This window comes from Ictidomys tridecemlineatus, chromosome 2, assembly GCF_052094955.1.
Source record: "Ictidomys tridecemlineatus isolate mIctTri1 chromosome 2, mIctTri1.hap1, whole genome shotgun sequence".
NCBI classification, from domain to species: domain Eukaryota; kingdom Metazoa; phylum Chordata; class Mammalia; order Rodentia; family Sciuridae; genus Ictidomys; species Ictidomys tridecemlineatus.
This window is the reverse complement of record NC_135478.1, coordinates 162,325,064-162,344,666: the sequence shown is the minus strand read 5'-3', so window position 1 is coordinate 162,344,666 and position 19,603 is coordinate 162,325,064. Positions and strand designations below refer to the sequence as shown.

The window sequence follows — 19,603 nt, the reverse complement described above, 5'->3', positions numbered from 1 at the left end:
CTCCCACCCACAGAGACTGCTGCTCTGTAGCAGAATATCTATTTCCTTGCCTCTGTCTTGGGAATTTAAGGATGAAAACCAAACTCAAGGGCTTTTCTCAGCAGCATGCAAGCAAGCAAGTTTCAGAAGCTTAAAAAAACACAGCTTAACTGCATCTTGGGTCCCAAGAATGTTAGAAAAGTGTATCCTGAGTTTCAGCTTAGAGGGTTGCTAATCTATTTTGAAGTCATGAAGACCCATAACTATACTCAAACCCTTGTTGTAGCTCACCATGACCACCACCATACCCTGAGTTGGTTACATTTGGTGGGATACAAAGTACAGAAAAACAATTTTTTAAAAGACGACAGCTTTCGTTTCTATTTCTCAGAAATGGGTCATGCAGTTCCCTCTTCACAGGAGCAGTAACAGGAAAACTAAGATGGAGTCTAGAACAGCTAAGATGGAGTCCCTATGGCCACACTTTTTGATCCTATAGCCACAGTGATTCCTTTCCCACTATCCCAGTACTAGTAACTAATTTCATGCTTGCAGTTATCTCATTTACATCATTTACTACTGGTATCTATAAGCTTTATGTTTATATGATCAAGCTAATACAATTGTTCACAACTATATTGTTTAACCTTGTCTATATCTATATTAACCTTCAGCCTATGTTTTTCTATAACTCTATTGGCATATTGACCTATCACCTTTCACTGTTCCATATCTTTTCCCTGTGGCTTAAATCCTATGTCTAACAGTTACATGATTTTATTACTATTTCTTAGGCTTATTCCTGATGAACTTATCTATGAACTTATGTCTTTCTGTTGCTTATCTATGTTATCTATATTATCTTACCTTATTCCTAAAATCTATAACCTAAATCTGTGACTTACTGATTATATTGATCAGTTCACACCACAACACACCTATATAGCTAGATGGTACCTGCACATGCAGTAGGGTACATTGCAGGACAGGAAACCTCCACATTAGGAAACTCTGACCTTATACAGGGTTGTTCACAACATGCCAATTCTTCCCTCAGGAGAGGGAGAAACATTATCCTTATTTTGGAGCGTAAGCAAAATGTCTGGAGAGAAGAGGGACAGGGTTTTAGCTTTACTATTTTACACTATCTCTAGAATAAGAAGATATCGCTGAGCTTTACTATACTGTCTCCTTTAAAAATATTCTTAAATTGTCTATACATGCCTTTTTAAACAGAGAGAGCCTGGATCATGAAGATATATGAAATATTCAAGGAGAATTGTCTTCTAGTTGAAACCCCAGTCACAAAAAGAGCCCAAGAGGAGACATTCCAACTGAAAGGCCAAGCTAAGGTTTAAGCCAATAGTTGCTATCAGTTGTAAGATACACAATGAACAAGTATTCACCTGATTCAGCCCCCAGACTTTGAGACATCCATTCCAGCAGATGCCAAAGTGGGGTAGAGATTCGCATTTTCTGGTGAGCCCTGCCCAAGACTGAAGAAACTATTATGTTAAATAAGTACATTTCTGAGATGGCTAGTTATGCGGCAACAGATTACTAGAAGAGCATGGGAAAGTAGCCATGATGAATTATATAAGCAGTTTCAGAATGAAACATATAACTTGGGTCCATCTGTAGATACATTTGCACATGTGTGCTTTGTGCTGGCATGGCTATAAATTTCTACTTTATACTTATATTCATTCAATGATTTTTTTTCTTCAAATGAAGAGATATATTAGTTTTATCATTAAAAAGTGATGTTCACTGGAACAGGCAAAACTATGGAGACAGAAGAAAGATCAGGGGTTGTGAGGGGCTACATCAGGAGAGAGGAATGAATAGGCAGAATTTTTAGGGCGGTGAAAATAGTCTGTATAGTACTGTAATGGCACATACATATCCCTATACACTGGGCAAACCCACAGAATGCCCCAAACCAGAAGTGAACCCTAAAGTACAACTTTGGTGGGAGATTATCATGTGTCAGTATATTGTTCATCAATTGTAACAAATGTATCTTCTAGTAAAGGACAATGGAGGATATTGGCAATGAGAAAAGTTATCCAAGTGTTGGGGCAAAGGCTATACAGGAAATCTCTAGATCTTCCCCTTAAGTTTTGTTCTGATTTTAAAACTGCTCTAAAAGAACCCTTAGGGCTGAGGATGTTGCTCAATAGTAGAGGACATGCTCACATTCTACAACAAAACAGCAATAAAATATGTTCCAACTGCATGCTAAGAGATTCACTTCCTCTACAACCATATGGGTATATTGAGAGTAAAAGCATAGATAAAGGGATTTCATGAAAACATTAATCAAAGAAAAACTATATAATTACAAGGCAAAATAGATGTCAAGGAAAATTATTAGAGATGGAGAATTATGTAATAATAAAAAAACCAATCCACCAAAAATGTATAATGATCCTAAATTGTGTATACCTAATACCATACATGAAAAACACTTGATCCCAAAATGACAAAACCAAAAGGAGAAAAAGACAAATCTACAATTATAGAGACTTCAGTATCCCTCTCTTAACAATTATAGAACAACCAGAGAGAAAAATCATCCAAAAAAAATGTTCACTTTTGTAAAATAGTGTGCACATATCTTAATCTCTGCAGAATGTGTTTGTGAGATTTTACTCATTCTTATATTTTCTTTTCTACCAATTTTCTATAAAGAATAGGCACTGAATACTATGTAGTAGTGTGAGGTAATAAGGATAGCAATGGGGATATTTTCAGACAGTAGAAACTGGTTTATTTCAAAGTAGAAATGTCAGCCCATTTTCCACAGTTTAGGTTATGATGTAAGATGACAAAACCTTTAAAAGAATTTTAAAGAAGAAAGTGTTGTCCTATACATGAAGATAGATAATGCCTGCTTTATGAATTTGAAACTAAATATTGACTATTATTTTCCTATTTTTTTTCTAAAAGCAGCCAGTGAAAACAGATTTTTAAAAATTCTAACACTGCATAAATTTGAATTAAATTGTTAATGATAAAATAGGAGACAAAAAATCTTATTTAGCTTTCTTCATAAAATCAAACAATTCAGTAAAAGAGTTTCAAAGCAAACCAGACAATAATGACAACTTATGTAGGTTATCCAGCAAACCAGAAGTTCATTGGACTGTAAAATACAAAATACCAAAAATAACTATAGTTTCTATACTGAAACTATAAAATCTATGGAAAACTACAAAAATATATGGAATGAAACACATTATAAATGTTCTCACAGTAGGTAGAATTTTGTTTTTCTATTTAGAAGTTTGGACAAGAGTATTACTAACCAAAATGAAAACAAAAGAGAATATTTCTTAAAATCACCAATAGATAGTCCCAAATTCTTAAAACTAACTAGAGTAACTCAGGTAGATGCATATGTATTCTAAATACAGGCATTCTGATATAAAAACAACACTAACTACTTTTTCACTTGGCATGCTTATATTTTTCTTTTAAAAATTGAGTACTGTTGTGTATCAGTAGGAAATTAACATAAGGAATATATTATATTTATTATGCTTTACTAAATTTCACTGGAAAGAATCCTGTGCAATAGTAATAATGAACACATTCTTTGAAAAATGCTAGAAAACCCACAGGAGAAAATTATGCAGTCTTTTTTCTTATTAATATAAAATACTGGTCTTTTAAAGTGTTCTCCATTAAGGTTCATTCTGTCAAAATAATACAAATACCATTTTTGCTCCTCCATTTTAATAATGTTGTGGCCTGAAACATAGACTTAAAACCTTGCTGAATCATTCCTTATTGCTGGACCTTAAATCTCATAAAAATAGGTAATCTAGCCAAATTAAATAATACTCAACAGTAATTAATATGTGAGCACACAAAGATTGTAAGTTTAATAACATTTTTAAATACATATCTGATTCACAGATCCTGAAAACAAATACATTAAAATCAGCTAAAAGAGGTTTTTATCATATTGCAAATTGCATGTCACTATCTGGAGACCAAATGGTTTTCTTGAGTCTCTAGTAATTGTCTGCTTACTCATCTCTGTCTCAGTAGACTAAGGTCTGGAAGTTAGTGACTGTCTACAGGCAGTCTCGTAGCCCCAGTGCCGAGACTGTACCTAATACAGAGCAAGGGTAATAAAGAGTAAACAAGATTTCTGGAGTTCTGCTCTTCATCTAAGCAATAGATGTACAGTGTACCCAACCCATGTTAACAATGAAAGCCATGAAGCAACAGTTATAATAAATATTTTTAAAGACCAATTTTATCATTATTTAAGAAAATAGTTGAAAAATAGTCAACTTAAGAAAATTCACTTAAAGGATAACAGACCCCAATGCAGTGGAAAATCAAGATCAGACAAAATTAACAAACAAATTTTATCTTAAATGATATGAAAGTTTTTTCCCAAGGGAAAAAAATAGTTTCTAACAGAAAAAAAATAATGTGTTATCAAAGTGATATAACCTAAAGTCTGCATGTTGAACATGCAGAGTTCTATCTTCTCTGTGGTACTGAAATGTAAGGACAAAAGAGATCAAAAGCCTCTGTGGTGATAGAGTAATAGAATGTACTATAGTGTGTACTAAACTCTATATTGGAAATTGATTCTTTTGTCTTCCTTTTCACTTCTGCTAATTGTTTCATTCTAAAAATCATAGCTCACTTCTCACGGCTTCATTTCATAAATTGTGGTATGCAGGATGAATTAGACAATCTTCCCAATCTTTCTGTTTCTGTGCTAGGAATCATTCTGGGAAGAATCAGATCTGACAAAGGAAGGGGACTAATTTTTCAGGATTATAACAAAGAGTATTTAACACATCTTAGCCCATCTGTCAATTTATTCAACATGAAAGATATTTCTATTTTCCCAAACCAAATTTGTGCCTCCTCTTTTTTCAAAACTCTGACAAAATTCATTTCTTCCTGCAATACTTCAATCAGATACACCACATCTTAAGTAGAAAGTAGACATATACCTTCCATTCTATATCTTAATTTATATATAGGCACTTATCTAGGTTATCAGTCTATAAATTTTACTTAATATAGAAATATTAATCAATCCATTCAATTCTCATACAATAATGTGATAGACTCAACAATGGAAAACTTTATGTTTATGCTAAAATGTTTAATGAAAACATCTGAAAATATGTAGAGCCTCACTGAAGTTTATCCATATACCTATTGTAATATTTGCACTGTTCATCCACTATAAGAACCATTCCTCTAACTTAATGTACCTTCTTCCAAAGCCACCAGGGTTATATTCTATAGCAAATCCCCTCCCCCAAAAGTCAGTGAGAATTGTATCAAAACTAACACTTAAATATATTTATCATCAACTCTATTAATGTGAGGCTATAAGGAAAAGGCAATTTAAAGGACTTAACCTATTCTTTTTAAGTCAGAGGGTCCTTTATATGTCAAACTTCAAAGAAAAATCCTCAGCTGCAAGGTATGTACAGATTTTGAAAGGTTGTAAATACTCTTAGTTAAAGGCAGAATAATGCCATTGCCAAAATAAGTAGAAAAATGAAGCTAATTTCTAGAAGATAAACCAACCACAGCACCAATAAATAAAAGCAAGACAAAAGCAATCCTCTACATAGCTGGTGCTATATAAAGGAAGTGACCTTATGTTATCTGATACAAATTTATTAAAAGAAAAATCACTATTTTCTTACAAAAACTCAAAAATTAATTATATAAGTGTCTTGAGCAGCTAGTAAACCCTGACATGTCAGATCAATCTGCCACTTTGGAGAAATTGACTTAGAACAGGAAGACTGTCCACTTAGATAGATATCTTTCTGTTACAAAAACCAATAGCTGTTTTTAATGAACATTGACATCAAGACATGCTTTGGAATGTTACCAATTAACCAAGAGAGGCTGAGATCAGTGGCCTTACTTAATAGAGACAGAAACTCAGTACTGTAGGACTCTTAAATGCTGATGAAATGGCTTGATGCTCATTAAATAGGAGTGGTCTTAAGAGACAAGGAGTTCTGGGGTCCCCAGCTGTTCAGAAGAATGACTCATCATTAACCTTGAGGAAACAATAAACACTGGCTCTGGCAGACAATCCCTGACATTCACCTGATGGATATAAAATAGCACCATGTAACAGGTCAATGTGTTCAAGTGTCTGGGGAACATCCAGCAGTTCACTTACCCTGGCAGCCATCTGGAGACCTGCACAGGGTCATCATTGTCTTTCTGGATAGCTATTTTATGACACAGATAACACTTTCTTCAAAGATTTCAAACTCAAAATGATCTCTGACTTATTCTTACTTGATAGTGGAATTTATCAGTGATCCAAGTACTGGAGCAAACTCAAAACTCCTTTTTGAGGCACATTTGGTCTCTAGGGTAACTCTTTCATCTAGTTTAGGATACTAAGGCCTGGCTCTATAATTTTCATAATAGTATTTAAATCCTACCATTTATGTGGTCCCTTATAGATCTGCCCCTAATTAGCACTAGAGAATTTCTGCCCTCTAAGCTGTCTTCTGATAGTCTAACATTGAACTAGTCTATTTTGACTAACATAAAAGAAATCTGAGAGACCTCATGACAGTGGTTTTGAAATGCTCTTTCTACTGGTTGCACAAGAATTATGTCAAGTATCTGCCAAAAATATAGATTCCTAGATCTAATCTCAAACTATTTAAATCAGATATTCTAGAAATACAATCCAACAATCAATATTTGTAAATGATTAAATTTATTTGATTTTTATTTGCAATCCAGGTTGAAAACAACTGGTCTAAGTAACTCAGCAGTCATTCAATTACTGAGGAGCTGAAGGCTCTTCTGTCTTTGGGATGCATTTGGATTTTGTAGATCTTCAAAAGAATTTCACCATTTGAAGGATTAACTTGACTAACACATTTCATTGTTAAAACATCAGCTTTTATTTCAGTAACTATCACAAAACAACAATGTGATTTCTGCTTCTGCCTTTGCCATAAAAATGGTAAGAAGGATATGCTGGCATATCTCTCTCATTAAGTGCTTACTCCTTCTCAGTATCAAGTCTTTGTCTTGATTATAAAATATGCTAGTCATATCTCCACTTTCCCTAGGCTGCAAGGAATCTCAAATCCAAACTGATGTCTAATTGCAGCATCACTTTAAACCACATAGTAAGCACATTTGTTTCTTCCCTTGTCTTTGATTTCTTCCTTTCAGCTACACTTGTATTAATCTTTCTTAAAGTTAAAGGAGAAAAAAAAAATAGTCAAACAGGCAAGGTTTGAGAAAAAACACAACTGAAAATCACAGTGGCTTTATCATTTTGATGCCCTTCCATTTAGAACAGCAATCTGTGCCCAATCAGGGCTGGGCTTTTTTATTGTTTCCTCATAAACTTGCCAAGACAAAAGTGCAGTGGGTCAAGACTAGCAGAAGACATTCTTAGTCCTCAAGTACTCAGAGACATGGTCATTGTTCCAGACTAAATTTTTCAGGACACTTGTTTTAGTCATTTTTTTTTTCCCTGCTGTGACTAAAATTATCCAACCAGAACAACTGTAGAAGACGAAAAGTTTATTTGAGGGCTCACGGTTTCAGAGGTCTCAGTCCACAGAAGGCCAGCTCCATTCCTTGGGCTCAAGGTGAGGCAGAACATCATGGTGGAAAATGTGGCAGAGGGAAGGAAGCAGCTCACATGATGATGAGCAAGCAGAGACAGAGGTCTCCACTTGCCAGATACAAAATATATACCCCATAGCCATACTCCCAATGAATCACTTCCTCCAGCCACACCCCACCTGCCTCTGGTTACCATTCAGTTAATCCCATCAGGGAATCAATCTACTGTTTAGATTAAGGCAATAGCCCAATCATTTGGAGTTTCTCCTCCAAACCTTCTTGCATTGTCACACACATGAGCTTTGGGGGATTCAAACCATAATAAACTCCCATTAAAGTCCCTAGAATGGCAGGAAGGAGAGAGATCAAAACTAACCAAGAACCAGTTTGAAGCCTACGGGGTCCATGGCCAATCTGAATGGATGACTCAGACTTCAGGATGGTGTATCAACAGCATCTAGAACCTATAGCACTGGCTGGAGTAGATCTTCTGGAAACCTTTACTAATTTGAAAAAACTTTCACTCTCAAATAAATCCTTTCCACTTTCTAATTGTGTCTTTCTGAGATCAACCATTTTGGTTTGTAGAAGCCCCAAACACATAAGCAACTAGTTAACTTTATTTTCTATATTATTTCTTTTTCCTTTTACTGAAAATGATTGGTTGATTAACTGTTTTGGTGAACAGGTAAGTTTAGAATTCTGGAAGTCCAAACAGTAATTCTGTCATAAAAGTGGGCATGCATATAAAAAGCTGAGGATTTCAAAGATTCTTTAAAGCTTCTGAATCAGAGAATGTATTACTAGCGAATTTAGAGCTTTTCAAAGTTTTGGGGTTTTGTTTTTACTTTTTAATCCAACTATGGCAGTCTGGTATCTTTGACCACTTAGGAAAACCTAAATGCAAAAATGTTAGAAACTCAGATGTACAGTTAAAAAAAAAATTTATAGCAAAGTTTGAGATTAAAAACTTTGGTCTACAAACTAATTTTTACCAATAAAAATTAGTATGACTGTTAAAAGTGTCATGCAAAGTTTTAAACCTGTTTCTTTATGACAGCTAAAATATGGTTTTTTAGTCCTAAAATTAGAATAAGCAAGGTATCCAAGTTATTGGGGACATTCCTTCATAATCATATTCATAAAGCAAAATGAGTCATAAATTCATACTTTGATTTTGTCTTCTATGAACTTAAATTGATATTATAGTTTCAGCCTAAGAACACCAATGTTAGCAATTCATGAAGTGATATGAACCATGCATTCTGTTTAGTTTTGTATTATTATAATCAACACTAGGTCTCACTCTGGACTCATTAAGAAGAGATGGACACCAAAGTGACAACAGCCAGAATAAACAAAGCAACTGTTGTAAAGCATTATGTTCTACTTTGTGGGATATACAAAGTAAACAAATTAGAATGGGAAAATAAAAGAATCAAACTATCTACCTAAGAAATAACATTTTTCCTTTACCCTCCCTTTTTTAAAAAAAATTTAGGCACTTGAAAATGCTGAGAGTAGACTAATAAATGTCATAGAAAGTATTTCCTGCTATTGAGAGGCATTTGTGTACAAGTTGTTTTCCCAGAGTCCCTAAGATTAGGTAGAAAGCAATGCCAAGTTAAAGATAATACCTTTTATTGGCCAATTGAATGTTGACAGATACACTTATAGAATTTTATAATGTATTTGCTAGAAGCCAAAGGAAAATATTTCTTATTCCCTGAAAGCATATCTGTCAATATTTATAATTATATAATAAATATATATAATAATAATATCAGAAATGTGGTTTGGGATTCATGTAACTGGATTAGTTATTATTTTCTAAACAACTGGAGAAAAATAATTTATCCCTCATTGATGCTAAAACTATACTGATAGTTCACTAATGTAGAGATTAAATTAATAGTGTTTCTCTTTATATTTGTCATCAAAGCTTCGAAGATTATAATATACTCCCTTTCAAACATGGTTTTCAAGTGAATTTACCTACTTCTTTTGCGGTTCTCAAAGCCATTCTGGAGAAAAGAAACCAAAGAAAACTAATACAAAGGCTAAATCAATTCCTTTGTTCATTTAAAGCAAAAATTAGGGCAATAATTTTAATTTTGAAAGCACAAATAGATGAAATTAGTAAAATAATATTAATAGGTAAAACTACATAATGGATCCAACTATGTAGAACTATTAATATCAATATTTTCTGATTACAAAAAGTTTACCAGTACTTAAAAAGATGTATTTTATCTCAAAGCCAAGTAGCAAAAGAATGACTACCAGCGATAACTGTTTTAGGCTGTGCTGTTGATGGATTTATTGTGAGTAGGAAAGGGATATACTGTAGGACAAAGAGAAAGCAAATGAATAAAATCACTTTTGCTAATTTAATTTCCATCAAGAAGAGAAATATATTTTCATTAGTAAAAAAATTTTGGTTGTTTTGGTTCAAGAGAAAAATCACTTTTGGAAAATCAGGAAAGGTTTTATAAACCAAAAGTTCAACAAACCTTTAGAGAGGTGGTTTCTATGGTTTGAATGTCTCCCTAAATTTATGTCAATGGCATTTGGAGGTGGGGCTTTAGGAGGTAATTAGGATTAATTGAGGACACAAAATAAGGCCCTCATGACAGCAATAAAAGCTTTTTAAGAAAAGGAAGATAAATCCAAGATAGCATGATTAATATAGTCAGCATTTTTGCTGCTGTGATTAAAAAAAAAAAAAAGACCTCACAAGAACAACTTTAGAGGAAGAAAAGTTTATTTAGTAGCTCACAATTTGGGTTGTCTCATTCCATAGACAGCCAGCTCCATTCCCTGGAACACCAAGTGAGCAGAACATTATGGTGGGAGAGTGTGGCAGAGGGAAACAGTTCACATGATTATCAGCAAGCAGAGAAAGCAGTTTCCACTAGCCAGATACAAAATATATATCCCATAGGCACGGCTCCAGTGAATCATACCGAGCCTGCCTCCAGTTACCACCCAGTTAATCCTATTAGGGATTAATTCACTGATTAGGTTAAGGCTGTAGCCCAGTCATTTCTCCTCCAAACCTTTTTGCATTGTCTCACACATGAGCTTCTGGGGGACACATTACATCCTAACTATAACACACAATTATCCTGTCTTGCCATGTGATTCCTCCCATAATATCAAAACGCAAGAGGTAAGGTCTCATGGATGCTGGCCTCATGTTTATTGACTTCCCAATCTCTAGACATGTGAGTTAAATAAAACTTTATTCCTTATAAATTACCTGTCTCAGGTATATTATATAGAAACAGAAAACAGACCAGAATAGCATTTTACCCTCAGTTTTCTCACTCTAATTATTAAGAATTAAACCTTCACTTTTCTGAAAATACAATTCAAAGATCTTCAATGTCTGTTAATTACCATAGGTCAGAAAGAAATATTAAATAAAATATATGCATTTCTCTACTAATTTGAAAAAGTGTTCAATCATAAGCATATTTGTAGGTTTAAAATGTTTTAATAATAAATTAGTATGTAATGTGTTAATATGTTTACCAAATATAATGACTAGAGTAGTATAAAGTGAAAACATAAGTATTATCATAATATCCAAGTACTTATAGTAGGTTCACAAGATATGGAAAACATATTAATTCCAAATAACATTATTACACCACAATGTTTAAGTATAAGTAATGTCCACAAGACCAGCATGATTTATTTCCAAAATACATATTCTAGGTAATAAATATGTACATTAATTGGCATATTAGACTTTTTTGATATCTCTAATATAATGTGTATATCATTTAAAAAACTGTGGGCTCATGTGTATAAACAACACACATCACACACTTATATATATCATTTACACCCCTATACTTTCCTATGGGGATTAGGAATTTCTTTATAGAAGTAGATTTTTCAAGTAAAATTCAATAGAGAAAGAAACACTTTACTTTTGGATTCTCAAAATAACAAAACCTTCCCTATTATTCCAATGTCTATAAAGATGTCTGTTTGCTGAACACATTAATTTACTTTAGATAAATAGACACTTTTTCTGCAAAGGGCAGCAATTCAGTTTTATAAATGCACCAAATAACAGTGCAAAATAATGGTAAACACCCACTTTTTATCACAAGAATGTAGCAATCCTGAACATATTCTTCCTAAATTGACTAATGTCATAGTTTGTTCTGCATCACTGTTCTTTCACATTAAGCAAGAAATAGGTATGAAAGTGAAACAACATTCAGGCTGGAAAAAATGCAGAGGATAGGAAAAAACCTTAGATTTGATTCAGCCCTTTGCAGCTATAAGGGAAAGAAAACAGTCCTCCAACCTTTCCTTAGAAAGATAGGAGTAATGATCACTTTGGCGGCATTTATTTTTATTAATTATCATTTACCTATAATACCTTCCATATCTTCTTCCTAACTCCACAGAAGCTCTTTGAGGGTCAGGTTAGTTACCAGCACTAGGCATAGGTTTGTTGACCCACCACTGTGCAAGAAATTATGACTATCTTCTGGTTTATAGCTTCAAATTATTTGAATAATTTAATGGGGCTGAAGAAATTTTATTTACTACACAGAAATTGTGGCCATGTTTGTCCAAAATGAAGATTTTCCAGAATTTAGATTTCTGTGGGGGGAAAAATAGAATTTAATCTATGGCATATTTGCCGTAACCACTCCTCTTTACCTATGGATAATCATTTAAAATATAGAATCTTGTCACATTCCCTACAAACACCTGTTCAGGTCTTCATTTTATAAGTTTTCTTGTCACAATGTAATTTCAATTCATAGCATTTATCTTACTTGTAATTTTATCTGTGTGATGATTTGACTGCCTTTTTCCCTCACTTTGCTGAAAGCAGATACCACTTGTGTCCTGTCTCCCTCCTAACTTTGCATGACACATTAATTGTATGACACATTAAAAAAAATCCAATAAAAGTTCCCCCAAACAACCAGGGCTAAACCAACTTGTATAAAAGAGGCCATTCAACTTTCACTTACAAATTCTCCAAAGAATATATACATGCACTCACTAGAGGTTTATTTTTCTTCTCAAAATAGATCCTGATACAGGGCTTTGCTAAATTGATACAGGCATTTGCTAAATGTCTATTCCTTTATTTCTTCTGTTATGTGTCCTATAATAATAAGCAAAAGTACTTTCTTAAAAGGATTCTAAGCTATAAATTATATTTTAAAACTACACATTTAATTTAACAAAATATATAACAAATATGAAAAGGTAGATTTCAGAAACCGAACAAATTTTCAACCACTTAGGAAAGAAAATGGTAATTTATTAGAACAAGTTTGTTTTTAATTAGAAAAAGACATGTAAATCTAAACTCTATCCTCTTTTCTGATAGTTACTTGATGGTTAGGTAGTGTAGCTTGATCAAAATTCTTCACAGGGTCCTAAAGACAAATGGCAATGTGAGGACTGGACAAAAATTCAGTTGGGTGGATTCAGGTATTACGCACTCATACCTGAAAGATATTTACTGATGAATCAATCAGTGTCAGTGGTAACAGAGATGGGTCTTGGTTCATTCTATGACATTTCCATCATATAGGCCTAGAAGCATGTTTGTATAATTTAAAATGACAGCTGGTAGAGAAAAAGAGTTGCTTAATTTTGGACGTATACTTTAAAGTCCAAAAGACCTGAGTTTGAATATTAGATTCCAAGATTAATACTTGCATCATCTTGGGCAAGTTGTTTAACCTCTCAAAATTTTAGTTCTTTTTTTTTTATACAAAACAGAAATAATAATGACCTGGCAGATATAATATATATGTTTGACATTATATAAATCCCTATTACTGTTCAGTGCACATATATAAAAAGGACTCAATATATTGTTGGTAGCCTTATGATAACTGAATAAATCAGAGGCCTTGATAGACATGAAATAATAAAAGTAAGATCTCCTACAGTGCATAGTACATGATGTATTAAGGAACTTTGGCTAACTTTTACTGAGACAAGAAATGTTGAGAGATATTCTCCATAAGTCTCTTGCATTATTATACATCTTGTGAGCAGAAGCACAGACTATTCTCGACTATCTTTCAAGCATTTATATAGTGATAAGTTTTTGAAGATAAAGATAACATTTTCTTTTAGAGCAAAGGGTAGGTTTGCTTATAGATTTAGAAGAGTTATATCTCAGAAAGCAGATGGCCGCCATAGGTTCTTCCCTTTCCAAAAGATTCATATTCCCCAAAATTCAGCTCTTCTCCTATAATAAAATCCACCATGTATGTGGATTTTACCTGACTCTCTTCACACTGTCCAGTGGAAACTGGAGCTCGAGGAAACAGCACAAATTCTGATACTCTGGCTAATGCTATTGATATGAGTAATGGCCTGTCCTTTTTCTCTGGAGTCTTAAATCCTCTGCCAGTATATATGATGGTATGGCAGGTTTACTTATAAGCTTTCAAGTAGTGAAAAATTTCAGAACCTCCACAGTTCTTGACAACCTCTGAATCTCAGCATCTTGTAATAATGCAAGTTTATTTTCCAGTTTCCTTATATTTGGCTCACTTTCCATGTTGGCCATTGGTTGCTGTAGTTGCTCAGGGTTAGCTTAGCTTTGCTCCACAAATTTTCTTCTTTTTGCCATCTGGGTTAAAAAAGCAGACCCCATTTGGGACATATCTTTTCTCATGACCCAGAGAAAAAAGCAGTGGAAAAGCCACACAAACCATGGCATACATCACTTTCACATGCACTTCCCCAGCCAAGTCAAGACACATGGAGAAACCTGATACTAATGGGACAGGGAGGCATTCTCTTCTCATTGGGAGAACTAAAATTTCATCTTAAATAAAAAGGACATGAATGCATAATACACTTAGGAGAAGAATAGTAGTTTTTAAAAAATACATTGGGCACAGAGCACATACTTAGTAAATGATAGTTATGTTAGGATGAGTTTTGCTAAGGCATGACATAAAATAGTTAACTCAATTTGAGTAAAATAAAAATTTAAAAGACCCTTTCCATGTTTCAAAATTATTTCTATTCTAATTATTCTGCATTACTCTTAAGATAGAAAGAATATGCCAAAGATCAATGATTATTTTCTAAAAACTTGACACAAGATGATATGTAAATTAGAATAAATGTAATAAGTTGTTATGAATGTCTTCAAACATACACAGGACACACAAATATGAGCATGTATTTTAAGAGTAATAAAGATAAATATTACTGCTACTATTAACAAAATAAATACATACATAATGCAATGTTGACTAAATCCTTGTTTAATAATCACAACTAAATTTCCTAAATTACTTTTTTATTTTTTAACTTTTTTATTTTTTCATTTTTTAAATGTTAATTTGTTATCTATGACAGCTGAATGCATTATAATTCATGTTACACATATAGAGCACAGTTTTTCCTATCTCTGTTTGTACACAACTTTTGGTATTAGTTCTTCTTTAAAGCTCTTGTAGAACTTGGCTGTGTATTCATCCAGTCCTGGGCTTTTCTTGGTTGGTAGCCTTCTGATGGCATCTTCTATTTCATCACTTGAAATTGAAAGGTTTAAATTGTATATATCATGTTGATTCAATTTGGGCAAATCATAAGACTCTAAAAATTTGTTGATGTCTTTGATACTTTCTATTTTATTCGAGTACAAATTTTCAAAATAATTTCTAATTATCTTCTGTTATTTCTGAAGCGTCTGTAGTGATATTTGCTTTTTTCATCACGTATGTTAGTAATTTGAGTTTTCTCTCTCCTTTTTGTTAGCATGGCTAAGGGTCTGTCAATTTTATTTATTGTCTCAAAGACTCAACCTTTTGTTTTGTCAGTTTTTACAATTGTTTATTTTGTTTCAATTTCATTGATTTCAGCTCTGATTTTAAGTATTTCCTGTCTTCTACTGCTTTTGGTGTTGATTTGTTCTTCTTTTTCTAGGGTTTTGAGATGTAATGTTAAGTCATTTATTTGTTGACTTTTTCTTCTTTTAAGGAATGAACTCCATGCAATGAACTTTCCTCTTAGTACTGCCTTTATAGTGTCCCAGAGATTTAAATATGTTGTATCTGTGTTCTCATTCACCTCTAAGAATTTTTTAATCTCCTTCTTGATGTCTTTTGAAACCCATTATCCATTCAGTTGCATATTATTTAGTCTCCAGGTCTTGGAGTAGCTTTTATTTTTTATTTTATCATTTATTTCTAATTTCATCCCATTATGATCTGATAGATTGCAGAGTGGTATCTCTACTTTTTTATATTTGCTAATAGTTGCTTTGTGGCATAATATGTGGTCTATTTTAGAGAAGGATCCATGTGCTATTGAGAAGAAAGTGTAGTCACTTGTTGAAGGATGAAATATTCTATATATATCAGTTGAGACTAAGTTATTGATTGTATTATTGAGTTCTATAGTTTCTTTGTCCAGCTTTTGTTTGGAAGATCTATCCATGGGTAAAAGAGGTGTGTTAAAGTCACCCACCCATAATTATTGTGTTGTGGTCTATTTGACTCTTGAACTTGAGAAGAGTTTATTTGATGAGCATAGATGCTCCATTGTTTGGGGCTATATTATTGATATGTCTTATTGAGAATGGTTCCCTTAAGCAGTATGAAATATTATTCTTTATCCATTTTGATTAACTTTGGCTTGAAGTTTGCTTTATTTGATATGAGGATGGAAACCCCTGCTTACTTCTGCAGTCCATGTGAGTAGTATAATTTTTCCCAACCTTTCACCTTCAATCTGTGGATGTCTTTTCCTATGAGATGAATCTTTTGGAGGCAGCATATTGTTGGGTCTATTTTTTTTTTAATCTAATATGCCAGTCTATGTCTTTTGTTGGTGAGTTTAGGCCATTAACATTCAGGGTTATTATTGAATCATGATTTGTATTCCAGGCCATTTTTGTTTATTTTTGGTATTTAACTTGACTTGGTTTCTCCTTTGATTAGTTTTTCCTTTAGTGTAATCCCTATGGTGATTTTCATTGTAGTTTTTCAATTCCTCTTCATGGAATATTTTGCTGAGGGTGTTCTGTAGTACAAGCTTTTTTTTAAAAAAATTTGTTATTGATGATGGACCTTTATTTTATTTATTTATTTATATGTGGTGCTGAGAATCGAACCCAGTGCCTTACACATGCTAGGCAAGTGCTCTACCACTGAGCTACCACCCCAGCCCCTGAAGTACAGGCTTTCTAGTTGTAAATTCTTTTAACTTTTGTTTATCATGGAAAGTTTTTATTTCATCATCAAATCTAAAGCTTTCACTCTAAAATGGTTGGCATCCATTTTCTTTCAGAGTTTGGTATATGCTGATCCAGGATCTACTGGCTTTGAGAGTCTAGGTTGAAAAATCTGCTGAGATACGAATTGGTCTCCCCATATGTGATCTGATTCTTCTTTCTTGTGGTCTTTAAGATTCTATCCCTATTCTGTATGCATTTTCATTAAATGTGCCTTGGTGTAGATCAGTTGTAATTTTGTACATTTGGTGTCCTATAAGCTTCTTTATTTGATTTTCCAATTCATTCTTCATATTTGGGAAATTTTCTAATATTATCTCATTGAAGAGAATATGCATTCCTTTGGTTTGAAACTCTGTGTCTTCCTCTATCCCAATAACTCTTAGATTTGGTCTGTTGATGCTATCCCATAATTCTTGGATGTTTTGCTCATGGTTCCTTACTATCTTCACTGTGTGGTCAACTTTATTTTCCAGATTGTATACTTTGTCTAATGTTCCGTCTTCCAAGTGGTCTTGTTGGTGATGCTTTTTTTTTAATATTTATTTTTTAGGTGTAGATGGACACAACACAATTCCTTTATTTTTTATGTGGTGCTGAGGATCGAACTCAGGCATTGCCTGTGCTAGGCGAGCACTCTACAGATGAACCATAATCCCAGCCCGGTGATGCTTTCTATTGAGTTGTTTATTTGGTTTATTGTTTCCTTCATTTCAAGTATTTCTGATTGTTTTTTTTTTTTGTTTGTTTGTTTTTGTTTTTCCAGAATCTCTATCTCTTTCTTGAAGTAATCTCAGCACTGCATATAAATAATTAAAATAAAGGTATTGTGTCCACTACAACTAAAAATAAATAAATAAAAAGACTGGGGGAGATTTTAACATGCCAGGACCCCATCTTCCAATCTCTTTGTTGATGTTATCAATGGATGACTATATTTTCTCCCTTATCTGTTTATTGGTGTCATCAATGGTTGCCTGTATTTAGCTCATTTAGGTCATTCTTTAATTCACAGATCATTTTAATTATGAACCTTCTGAACTCCTTCTCTGACATTTCATCAACTTCTCTGTCTATGGGTTCTGTTATTACAGTATCCTGGTTTGTTTGGGGGCACTTTCCTCCCTTGTTTTTTCACGTTGTCTATTATGTGATTTCCTTTCTTTAGTGTGGATCTGAGATATTACCATTTCTACCCTATAATCTTGAAGTATCTGTGTGGATTATCTGTATCTCACATCTTTGTGTTGGGGTTCCAGACACTACTGCTGTCTCAGGAGGAATGCTACTGCAACTATAGGTGGTGGCAGCAATAGCAGGAAGTAACTCAAGATAGCAGTGGTGGGGTTGCCCCAAGATGGATGTAACATTTTTCAGAGATGGGGCTGAAAGGGTGGGCCTTACACTGGCTTTGGGATATCTGCTCCAAGATGCCAAGCTCCAGCTGCTTCTAGGCCCTGTCTGCTTCTAGGTAGAGGCTACTGCATGGGGAACACTATGAGGATGGCTGTAGTGTCTCAAGATGGAAGTGAGTTAGACCTGGGCTCCCAGGTGCAGGGGCAGACCCAAGCTTATCCTAGGCCCTGTCTCCCATGCTGGTTAGTGAGGTGGGTCTAGGCCGGGCCTGAGCTCTTGCAGGGGTCTGCCAGCAGGATGGACTCGGGCCTACCCTATGCCTGAGCTCCTGTGCAGGTCAGTGAGGCAGGTCTGAGCCAGGTCTCCTCCTAAAATTCTTTAACAAGTGTATTTATATCTCTACTGTTCCTTTTTGAATTTTTCTGTGGTTTTTCTTACAATCAGCCCAAGAAACATAGCACATGAAGGGTTATTTATGATTTTTCTTCTGGATTGTTTTAGATAAAACCATCCTTTGAGCCATCTTTTCATCAAATAATCTCTTTGAACTGGTTATCTGTGCATTGCCACATTTTAGACTCTTACATTGCACAAATAAATATGCTTTACTTTGAGGCCAATGAGTCAGTAAAAATTTGTCACTAATTTCAAATCAGAAATTATAATTTGAGATTCTAAAAACTATGGCAATCAACTGCATTCTGATCAGTTATCACCCCCCAATTTTACTGCTTATTTAACAATCCCTCATGCAGTACTCCTTTGACCACAGTATCCTTCTTAAGTGACTATGTTTCAGTAAAGGCAAGCTTATCTATATACTCATCTATTTATGTCACAGTGCTGGGCCCTTTTAGGAAACTGAGGCAGCAGAAAGCCCCCCCCCAACACACACCTGCATCAAATCCCAAGTTCTTATGATCAAGTCAGAAATATTTTAGATTTGTCCCTCAAAGTTTTAGGTGTGAGTTTATTATAAGGGATAGAAGAGGGGAAAGGGAACACTATATCAAAGGAGAGAGAGAGTTCTCTCAGAGAGGAGGGGGACAGTGTGTCCTTCATGTCTGCCATTATTATTGGGAGTAAAAGAGTTATTTCCTGATTCTGCCTAAGTCTACCTTCTGACTATAGATTGATAATATAAGAACTGCATGGACAACCTCCAAGAAAAGATGTTGAGGCCCTCAGAGTAGGAGTTTTTAAGAAAACTGAGCCCCCTGTTTTCCCCTCAATTTACTGCCCCCTTAATTAGTCCATTACCCTTTGAATAGCCCCCACCAAGTTTTGTGAGGTTCTTGATATTTTGGCTTTCAAGGTGATGAGGTAGGGGTTGTGACACAGTGATAAGGAAGAGTTCTGGAGACTTGGTTACAAAACATGACGAGGATATGGTCCTGA

General features: G+C 34.1%; 1 protein-coding gene across 3 annotated transcripts in view; it reads right to left on the bottom strand.

Moving 5' to 3' along the window:
• Nucleotides 1-19,603, bottom strand: part of Immp2l (inner mitochondrial membrane peptidase subunit 2) — an 868,756-nt gene that overhangs the window by 162,147 nt on the left and 687,006 nt on the right. The window lies entirely within an intron of this gene.